Here is an 11,030-nt window from a genome sequence, read left to right on the forward strand (position 1 = left end):
TAAGAGAATAAATAAATAAAAGAATAGAAATATAGTAAAAATATCTTTATACTATAGGATGAAACCAGACAAAGACAAAATCAGGTATTTTCCCCTCAACAACCTCCAAACAGAGGTCATTCCCTCTGAGAAGCTACAGCCCCACCCATATGTAAGTGATAGAATTCCAACCACTGGCATAATCACAACGGTTTTATTCCATTTTCTGGGTTCAAAATATAGATGCTGGCTCTGGCACTTACTATATAATCTTGGGCAAAATACTTAACCTCTCTGCCTTAGTTCCCTCACTGTCAAATAAGAATAGTCTTGCTCTGAGAGTTAAAACAAATATCTGCAAAGTATTTTGACTATATCTGAAATGTCTGTGCAACGTCATGCTGACAGCCAAAGTTGATTCTGTATTTTAAAACACTTTGCAAACTGTAGAGTCCTGTGCAGGCATGTGTGGATGGTCTTATTCCATCCATGTGAACTTACGTGGATGAGACAATCATTATTGGCAAAGCCAGGCCATTTTTTCCCCCATCTGGTGTCCTGGCCTCTCATGTTTGTACATCATTTTATTTGTGGAATCCAGATTTCCCCAATAGACATCAATCCAGACCCTTCTTCCTTTCTACTTGCCTAATAGGAAGTTCAGTCTTTTCTTGGGTTTCTAACCCCAGATGACGTTGTTGTGCTTCTCTCTGTCCTGCTCTGTCCTCCCAGCCCCACCCTCCACACCAGCACTACCCCTGTCTGGTTTCCCTCATGAAAACAACCAGCGCCTACAGCAGCTCCAGGCCCAAGTCTGCACAGGACTTTCATGCACGTTCTTTCATGCCCAGTGTCCATGGGCCTGAGTGTCTTGTTCCAGCTCACAGAGCTGTCAGACGAGACAAGGCTGGAACCTGGATCTCCCATCTTCCCAGGGCTGCACCCTGCAAAACACTGTCACTATTCCAACAGCGGTACTGACACAGCAGGAGAGGCATTTTATGGCCGTCATTCATTCCTTCAGCCAATCATGTATCATGAATTCACTCAACAAATACTTATGATGCCTGCTATGTGCCAGGCACTGTTCTATATAAGAGGACATGGGCCCTTCCCTATGGAAAAGAAAAAGGAAAAATATAATTGCTTATTTCTTTTGGAAATATGTGTGTTCCATAATGTGGAAAACACATTCGTGGCTCCAGAATTTTGTTTACAGGAGGGTCTTAGGAGGTGGCAATTTTGGGGGAAAGGAATAATAATAGAAATGTAGAGTGTTCGTGCATGGCTGGTTCTCCTGTCCTTCAGGAAACAGAGGAATGCCATTTCTTGTTCCCTTGAAGCTAGGTGAGACCGTGGAGTGAACTCTAGACAATTGGTGGGGATGGAAGAGGCATCGTGTGTCACTTCACAAAAGCATGAAGTGGCAGGTGTGGGAGCCCCAGGGCTCACTGCCCTGACCTACGATGGTGGAAGCTGGTGCGGCAAGGTTGACACCTCCAGAAGGAAACATCCTCCTGGATAGTTGAGTCCACTCAGGTATCCTGTCCTCGAGGGTCTTCTGGACCAGCAGTCAACATTGTCTGAGAAAGAAAAATCAATCTTGTTGTGATTTGGGAGTTATTTGTTACTGCAGCGTCGCCTCGTCCTTCCTGACTGATATGGGGCTGAGGGCAACAAGGGGAGTTGGGATGTTGGCTTGAGGCTGTTTGCTGAGCATCACACTTGCTCCTGGGAGTGTATGTCCCACATAAAATGTAGTAAAAGACTCTACTGAAGATCATCTTACTAGACTTCGCATGTATTTTTCTTAGCCTTATATTACATGTGATGGTATTGCAATAATGCTGATAGATGTTATGAGGGCACTAAAGCATCCCTCTCCAAGCCATTCCTTGGAACTATTATTCATTAAAAAAAATAATAATAATATTATAATTAAACACATTTAATTTTAAATGAAAGAAAATTAAATATTAATTAATAAACTCAAGGGCTCGGGTGTTTGGGGGTTTCTTAAGGGCCAACTCTTATTGTAACTTAATTAAGAAGCAACTGAGAAGCGTCAGGCTATTAAACAGAGGTTGATGGAGCCAGGGGTTGACTGCATAGAGACATGGCCTTTATTAGTCTGCTTTGCTTCTGTGAAAGCAAAGGAGGTTTGTGTTCCACTTGGGGACTAATCCATTTGTCACTGTGAAATCTCTAAGGACAGAGATGTCCATTTCAAACCTAATTTGCAGTTGGCTTTTCATTTTAGTGGTTTTGGAATGGAATATATCTGCTTCTGCGCTAGTATATTTGGTTCCCCCACAAAAATATCTAAAGCCTGCAGTGAAATTTCAATATAACATTAACAATTGTTTTCCTTGATATCAGCTCCATTTGTCAAAAACTTGAACCCAGACTCATAAAGAAATGTCACTCTTGCCCCCTTTGTAATGGTTTTATGCAAATAATATCCAAGCCCCTTAGTTCGGTGATGATGATTTTAAGGAGAAAGAAGTCTGGAGGAGAAAAGAAGACATAGGGAGAGAAAGTGAGAGAGAGAAGGGAGAAAGGAAGAGGAAAGTGGTGAGGAGGTGAGGGGTAGGGGGTCTTGGAGATTAAGGAGAGAGAATTGAAGAGATGTGTGGGGAAGAAGCAGTGTATGGGAGTCCACAAGCAAACGAAAACATACCTCCTCCACAGCATAGCAGGTTGATGGCGGAAACCAGTTCGTGCTCTGAGCACCTCCTACCGTTGTGAGGGGACAAATGAGACACGGTGTGAGAAATACTGTGGAAAGGGTCCAGTGCTCCTTACACAATATTAGTTGTTCCTGTGAGAGCAGCGGGGACGGAAACTAGGCCAGAAATCAGAGAGCAGAAGAAGGATTTTCAAATTGAAGCTGACTTACTCCTGGGGGAACACGCTTTCCAAGAGTACGTGGGCAAGGACCCTCAAACTCCTCCACCTGCTAACATTCCTATATTGATGTATCTGAGAACACTCTACTGTCCCTTTCCATCTCCCCTTTCACAATTGTCTTTTTAGAAGAAAAGGTGAGGACCCATCCAGAATTTCCTATAGTGCCTTGCATCAAGGTAGGTAAGACTCCCACACATCCAACAAGGGAGCAGCTTGTAATATTGGGGCCTGGGGCAAGTGTCCTTTAATTAAGACTCCCTGAGCCCCCCCCTTCACCTCATAAAATGTTGCTTTGATGTTTAATAATTATTTATCCAAATTTACTCTGTATTTACTTTGTTTTGATCACTTGGGTGTTACAAATAATTCCAACCATAACTCAATCCAGATGAAATTTTAAACACAGTTAATTTGTAAATAAAATAACTGATAGAATAAAATAAGATGAAATTATCAGGGGAAGGTGGAAAGGATCTTTGAAGGAGAAAAGGGACTGATACCTATTTTTAATGGTTAAGAAAAACTTAATGTATTTTTAAAAGCATAGTGGATATTAAACAGCTATGAGATAGCTTTAATTGGATTCACTGAAAAGGATGACACAACAGTTTTATTGCAAAATATCAACATTTGCATTATTCTGTCATTTGCACAACTTTGTTATTTTTGCCCATCGCATTTGACTCCAATTTTTTTCCAGAAGAGCTAGCTAGCTGTTTGCTAACTGAGAACCCAACTCCTGTAAACCACTTCTCTTGCTCTTTCCCTCTGGTTTTCTCTTTAGGGCTAATTTGTCACAAAGAATCTACATTTTTACCAATTCATGAGAATTACACAAAGTGGGTGAGAGTTACGCCCAGGTTGTTCTGGCATCCAGATCCTGGCCTCATTGAACAGCTAACAGGCCTGGGACCCCCCACCAGCTCGGCTGTAGGAGAGTGCGACCCATACCTCACAAAACTGCACATTGCTGCTTGTCATGGGGTGTGGTGGTGGCGAGTGCAGTTCACAAAACATTTCCAGTCTCCTTCCGGACTCTTCCTCTTGAAAACCACGTGACTGAGTTTGCTATGTGGGGGGCAGTGGTCGTGTTTCTCTTGGGCAAATATTTTAAAAGTCAGTGTCCATTAAGCCATGCCATCTTTCTTCTGCCACAGTGACTGTAGAAGGTTGTGCCAAAATGGAGCCTCTATGAGTCTGGATCCCAATGTGCGAAAGTGCCGGCTGACCCTGAGATGGGTATTTTAAGCTGCTGAGACTGTGATCTTGTTTGTTACTGCTGCAACCTCACCCATCCTGAGTAGTACCGAGAGTCATTTGCAAAGAACGGAAACATCACCTGTTAAATCTGTGAAGTGCTACGTTAGTCTGTGATCCGTTTATTTTTATAACCATTTCTTTTTCATCTCCAAAACCTGCAGAAGTCAAATTCACATCTGCCTTTTGGGAATAAATTCCACAAGTTGACAAATTTGCAATCTCTCCTCTGACTTGCCTTCATAAAGGACTCAGGAATGTATCACTGTGATGGTTAATTTTATCTGTCAGTTTGACTGGGTCATGGAGTGCCCATATAATTGATTAAATGTTATTTCTGGGTGTGTCTGTGAGGTTGTGTCTAGATGAGATTAGCATTTGAATCTGTGGGTTCAGGAAAGCCCATTGCTTTCCTAATGTGGGTGGGTGTCATCCAGTTCACAGGGGGCCTGAATAGAACAAAAAGGAAGAGGGAGGGAGAATTTGCTCTTTGGGCCTGATTGGTTGAGCTGGGACACTGGTCTCCTGCCCTTGAACTGGGACGTACACCATCGGCTTCCCTAGTGCCCAGGCTTTGAACTCAGATTGGAACTACGTCACTGGCTTTCCTGGGTCTCCAGCTTGCAGACAGCAGATAGCGGGACTTCTCAGCCTCCATAATCATGTGAGCCAATTCCTTACAATTTTATACACACACACACACACACACACATGCGTGCACACACGCACGCACACATCTCCCATTGGTTCTGTTCTTCTGGAGAGCTCTGACTGATAAACACCCAGCTGTTTTTTGCTTTCCACAGATCTTCGAGTCTTGTTTCTGTGATCACTTCTTTACTCCTGCCTCTATGACCCTTGTGACATTTCTTTAAAAATCCCATTTCCTGCTCTGACCCATCAATAAGCAGGCCTGGTGTCCATCAACATTTACTACCAAATAAAAACGTAACCATGAAGGTCTTTCCAACAGAAATACCATGTGCAGCTAAAGGAGACCAGAGAAAGTCATTTATTAGCCCAGAAAACTTCAGGAAAATGATTAGTGAGGCAAAAGGACATGACCCACTGTCCCACTAAAGCATATCCAGACTCGGATGCCATCCTGCGTGTGACAGGTCACTTGATGAATGGCCAACCTTGAAGGCCGGTGGGAACCTTTGCTGCTTTAAGTTCACTGAGCAGCTCATTTACACATTTTTAAAACCTTCGTTTTAGACAATGGCATTCTGTATCAATGGTGGTAAAGCAACTGAAATTTTCACTTTGTGACTGGAAAGATATTTTTTCCTTCATGCGTGTAAACGTTTCCCCATGTCTGAAATTTTGGCAGAGCAGGAATCCAGCATTCTTAAAAGTTGGCAGAAACCAGAGGACACAATCTAGCGTCAAAGTCCTGAATGAGGTCAGCCCCACCTGGGCAATCCTGAAGCCCTGCGTCACCGCATTCCGATGGTTCGGGCTTTAACTTCTTCTCAATTTCTCCCCCGTTGGACTAATTAAAGCTATCCTAAGCTACTTGTGCTGTCTTAAAGGGACAGAAGGACACTTCTGGAAGAATGGAGGGAGAGATTTGATAACTTCATGACTCCTCTTGCAGAACAAGCCCAATCTAGAGACTGAGTAGGGACCAGCTATTTGGTGTGATGTCAGAGACCCTCTACCAGCCATGGCCTTCCTCCCTGGACAGCCAGGTATCTACAATCCTATCATCTGTACTCTTTCTAGGCTGAGACACTTAACACCCCTTTTTAAATGCATACATCATATAACTAAAAGATTTGATCAGTCAGGACCCTTGGTTGCATGTAACAAAAAAGCTGAGTTAAATAGCTTTAAATTAAAGGAATGTATAACATCAGATAACTAAGCAGTGCAAGGCATAGTTTGTTAGTTTCAGGAACAACTGGATCCAGAGGTTCCTATAGTGTTATCAGGTCCTGCATCATGTCTCCTGCCCTTTCAGCTCCTCCTCTCTCTCTCTCAGGCCCATTCTTAGACAGCATCTCCTGTCATGGCTGCACAGACTAAGTCCAGTAGAAAAAGACCTGCCACAATCCCAGAAGCTACAACCATAGTCTGGTTGTACCTCATTGGTCCTGAGTGTGTCACATGCCCGTCCCTGGACCAATCACAGTTGCCGGGAAAAGGAAAGTCCTGATGTTCTGAGTCCACAGAGGGCCGGTCAAGCCATTTGGATAAGAACTGGGGGTGGGGGGCAGGGTGGTTTCCCAGAGAAACTGGGGTTTGATTACCAAAAGGTGGTGCAATGAATTCTGGGTAGCCAAAAAAAAAAATTAAGTACGTTACAAAAATCATATTCATTGAAAAAGATTTATAAACTGAAATGGGATGCACAGAAACCAAGTTGTACTATCCTCCTGTCTGAAAGTGAAACCCCTGAACCTATTTACCTGGGCTGACTTCTCAGATTAGGTACCTGTGACCTTGGGAAGAGAAATTCTTTCAATGTTGACACAGAGCATGAAGATTTGGCCTGTGGAAAGGAATTAAAAGGTCCTAAGGTAGCATAGAGACCCAGGCAGCAAGGCACTAGGGAATGGTGGGAGGGAGGATGGGTGGAGACCGAGTCTAGGCAGAAACTGTCCACACAAATAATAACGTGATGATAATGGAGCTTCCGCTGACAAAGGGTTTGCTATGTGCCAGGCACCATTCTAATCACCCTGCAGATATTAACACGTTCACATCTCACAACAACTTTATGAAGGTCATATTACCCCTTTTTCCATTTTACAGGTGTGGCAGCTGAGACACAGACAGCTTGAGTAAATTGCCCAAAGTCACAGCTATTGGTGGTGACACCGAGATTTGAAACCAGGCAGTCTATCCCAAAGGTCACTCGCTCAGAAAAGGTAGTGAAGGAGCACCCAGAACCAGAGAACTGGGACAGTGCTTCTGGAAGAGGATAGTGAAACTCGTTAAATCAACTCCCTCTAAATGACAGACGGTGAAACTGAAGCCCCCGATAGGGTGGTCGTGAGGATTCTTCCTTCGGTAGCAAGTGACAGAAAATGCAAACCAAGCTGTTTCATCAAGAGGGAAATTTGTTATCTAAGTATTGTGCTAGTTTCAGGCATGACTAGATTCTGGACTCAATTCAATGAGACTCCATTTCTCTGGTGCCTGGGCAATATCTTCAACTGTGTTCCCTTCCTTCTCTGGCTCCTAGTGGCAAGAGAGGTGTGACACCTCCAGCCTTGCCTCCAGGTTCAACCAGCAGAAAAGAGCCAGGAGCTTCCAGGAAAGTCCTAAGATTCTTTCTGATTGGGTCAGCTTAGTCATGTGATCACCACCGATGAATCGCTGTTGCCAGGGGCACCATGATTGATGCAGCTCTGATCTTGGGCTGACCCCTGACTCCCAGATCATATGGATTCAAGGTGGGGAAGGAAGATTTTCCAGATGACGTAGTGCCGTGAGACTGTTCTATTTCCTAAATGAAGTGATACAGATGCATGGGCTTAAGAACTCTGGTTCACAATACCCAGGCTCTTTGTGAGAAAAGTTTTGGGGTTTTTTTCTTATATTCCTTAGAAGCAACCAAAATGCATGCAGCCCACAGTGACCTCTTGCAGAGTGTCATCTGTGTTTTTCAGACTCATCTGTTTGTGTTTGGAAAATTGATTTGAAATCACTGACCTTGTTTATGGGGTCTCTTGATTCATTGGACGTATGAGCTCACCACTCACTGCTAGTGAGTTCACGTGTTGGCAAGGTCAAGTTATATGTTTATGAAATATCTCCTCTGCCTTAAAAGAAAGGACTATCCCTTCTTCCCAGTTCCGGGGCCAGGCTAGAGCACAGAAAAATCCTCCAGTGGAAACCAAGTCTTCCAAAGGAATTCTGCAGAGGAAGGAAGTGAGACGTAAACTAGATGGACATTTCTCTCCTGTGTAAAATGAAGAACTGTGGTCCCTCATGAGAATTCAATTCAAGCTTTTACTGGGGTCTCTCCAAGGGTAAAGAATATATCTTTTGTGTCAACACAGTGCCCAATTCAACAGTGGTGCTAGATAAATGTCATTGGCTGACAATGGATTTTCCTACTTTGGGAATGGCTACCTCACAAAAGAGTCATGCCCCAACCCCTTTCCAGGGTTGGGTGGTTTGAGGCAGGGGGTATGAACACATTGGGAGAGAGAACAGGAAGTGTGTCTTGGGTCCACTGAAAACCCACCAATCTGCCGTCCTTGGCAGATGCCCTGGGTGGCTGTATTAGTCATGGATCTTTGGTTGCATTCCACAGACACGGTGTCCAGCCAACTTACGAAAAAAGAACTTCCTGGAAGAACATGAGGTAGCTCAAAAAAGGAAGGTACGGCTAAAGAGCCAGCTTCAGGAAGAGCAAGAACTGAGTCATCGCTGAGGATCCACAAAGAGAAAACAAAGAAAAATGTTTTAGGGCACCACAATGGGTTCCAGTCATTCCCAGACTGTATTTGTTCCTCCCCAGAATCAAATTCCCTGGAGAGAGAGTGACAGACTGGCCCAGCGAGGATCGCATGCCCACCCCGGCTAGGGTGGGGACAGGAAGCCACTTTGATCAAACAGTCCCACCAAGGATGCACCTAATGGGGAAGAATCATTCCCCAAAAGAAAAATTCAGGTGCTTTATCAAAAGAGGGGGAGGCCTGCTAGCTGGCCTGCCAAGCACTCTAGAATTCAAACACAATTTCCTTCCTGAGCTCTAGATCCCCACTTTCTCCTACCTCTCCCCTTGATTTGCCCTGACGTAATCTAGAAAAACAAACCCTCTCCCAGGTAAACACCTGAGAGACAGTCTTGGACAAATGCCCAGGGACCCATTAACCCAGAAAGTACATTTCAGCTTTGTGACAGTGAATCACATGGAGTTCACTTGAATATCCATTGGCTGGAGGCCATGCATGGTTACAGAGGTTTAAATAAACTAGCAAAGTAGATATCACCAAGAAATCAAACTTGGAGACATCATGCTCAGTAAAACTCAGCAAGTTTTAGAAGGATGTACAGTAAAATACCATTAATATAAAACATGCCAAGTAATATATATGCTATTTGGGAGTATAAACAAATTCATGAAAAGTAAAATATGCATGAGCATGGTAAGAAAACAGAGTAAGGAGGATGGTTACTTCTTGGGGCGGGAGGGAAATAAATGGGAGAGGGATGCATGTGGAAACTTGAATTTCTTATGGTAAGTGGTGAGTACCCAGGTGCTTGTTACCTAACTCTTTTCTGCATGTATAAAATGCTTCTGAAAAAAAAAAAAAATGAAGAAAAATCAAGCTGCAACTGTACAACCCATGCCCAGGGCATTGTCTGCTTTGCCCTGAAATGATTTCTGTCTCTGTGAATCTGCACGACTTCCTTAAAGAACCTCAGAAATGTGAGCACTTGCTCATTCCACTTAGCTGTGGGCTCATCCCCACTCCACCTTCAGGATCATGTTGGATACTTTTGCTGTGTAGTTGGGGACTAAGGCTGCCTTCCTCCCTGCAACACTTTGTCACATCATCATTTGTCTATTGATCATCAGTCGGGACTCAGGATGAGCTGCAGGCACGGCCATCTCCCCACATCCAGCTGCACAGAACCAGAAGATCTAGTGTATTTTACAAATTGAGTTTTTACGAAAGATTTTCTTTGAAGCAACTGTGTACACCTAGAAGTCGTTGAGAATGCCTACTTGAGTCTAGGCTGGAGCTATGTGAGTTCAAAACTGACTTTTTCTGTGTGAAAAGAATTGGTCAACATGATTATTTTACTCAGCAAATCTTCTGATCAAACTTTTGAGAGTTGATAGAATAAATTGTGGTTGGTTGATAAGGTGCATTTTCTTCTATTTCCCACTTTTAAAGGGCCTCTGTCTCTTGAGTTTAGCCCTGATCCACACCAGAAATTCTTGGGTGTGTTGACCTCAAAGACACAGAAAACGAAAATATTTCAGGCAAAGCAATCCTAGCTGGTTGGCCAAATCGTTTCTTTTTGTTTGGGCTTTTTTTCTTTTTTTTCCCCCTCTTCTTATTCGTGCCTTTGTGGTATGTTGAGTGGGAGAGTTTGTGTTGCATCTTTTTTTTTGGTTCCTTTAGAAAAATAAAACCTGGCTAGAGTTGAGTGCCTCCTAATCCCCAATAGAAACCTGACATTTTCATTTGGCTTTTTCACCCTCTCTAATCTTCACATAGCCTGAGGTGGGGGTGGGTTCCGACCAGCAGAGCATTACAATAATCCCACCCAGTAATAACAAAGGCACCCCTGAGGGTTGCAGGGGAGATTGAAATGTCACAAGCCCTTCTCATTTCTAAGGTGATGAAAAGTTGATCTGGGCATGGTACCAAGTGTTGCTTATCAGATTCCAAGTGGCATTGTCCCTGGCGCCTGGCCTTACCGGTGGCGTTCGTTGAGGGTGGGCTCCGTCGAGCAAGCAGGAGGGGTGACCGGGCACCAGGTTTGGGGAATTCAGGATTCCTGGAGCAGTTCCTGACTGGGATGGCTGGTTCTGGCAAAGACCAGGGCACCATGGAGACGAGGAAACAGACAAAATGACTCGTCTTGGCTCAGAGCCCAGACAATGTATGCTAATGCCTTCGTGCAGACAAAAGTAAGATTATAGAGATCCCGAGTACAAAAAATGCCCAACCTCAGATAATACGTCTCTTTAATCCATCCACTCAGAAACCCAATCATTTGTTGAGGTCCAAAGTGTCAAAGAGAAAACCATCACGTGAGTGAAGTTGTTTCTAAGTCATTTCTTTCTTCCCCACACCCCATGGCCCTCTTAATAGACGTTGCCAGAACTCACTGCTTTCCCTAGCTCCCCATTTCTTCCAGGCCCACAAGAGGATCAGACTTTCCCACCCCTTAGAGTCATGTGTGGA

The 11,030-nt window shown here is 43.9% G+C and overlaps 1 long non-coding RNA gene across 1 annotated transcript; it reads right to left on the reverse strand.

Annotated features, from left to right (window-relative positions):
• Positions 1-231: 231 nt before the first annotated feature.
• On the reverse strand, positions 232-10,637 carry LOC141568252 (uncharacterized). Its single transcript, XR_012491344.1, has 3 exons — positions 10,541-10,637; positions 2,660-2,715; positions 232-1,562 (listed from the first exon to the last, which is right to left on the reverse strand). It is a non-coding gene; the product is annotated as an uncharacterized LOC141568252 (long non-coding RNA).
• Between the last annotated feature and the right edge of the window lie 393 nt (positions 10,638-11,030).

The sequence above is a fragment of the Rhinolophus sinicus genome, linkage group LG13, assembly GCF_036562045.2.
Source record: "Rhinolophus sinicus isolate RSC01 linkage group LG13, ASM3656204v1, whole genome shotgun sequence".
Classification (NCBI taxonomy): Eukaryota; Metazoa; Chordata; class Mammalia; order Chiroptera; family Rhinolophidae; genus Rhinolophus; species Rhinolophus sinicus.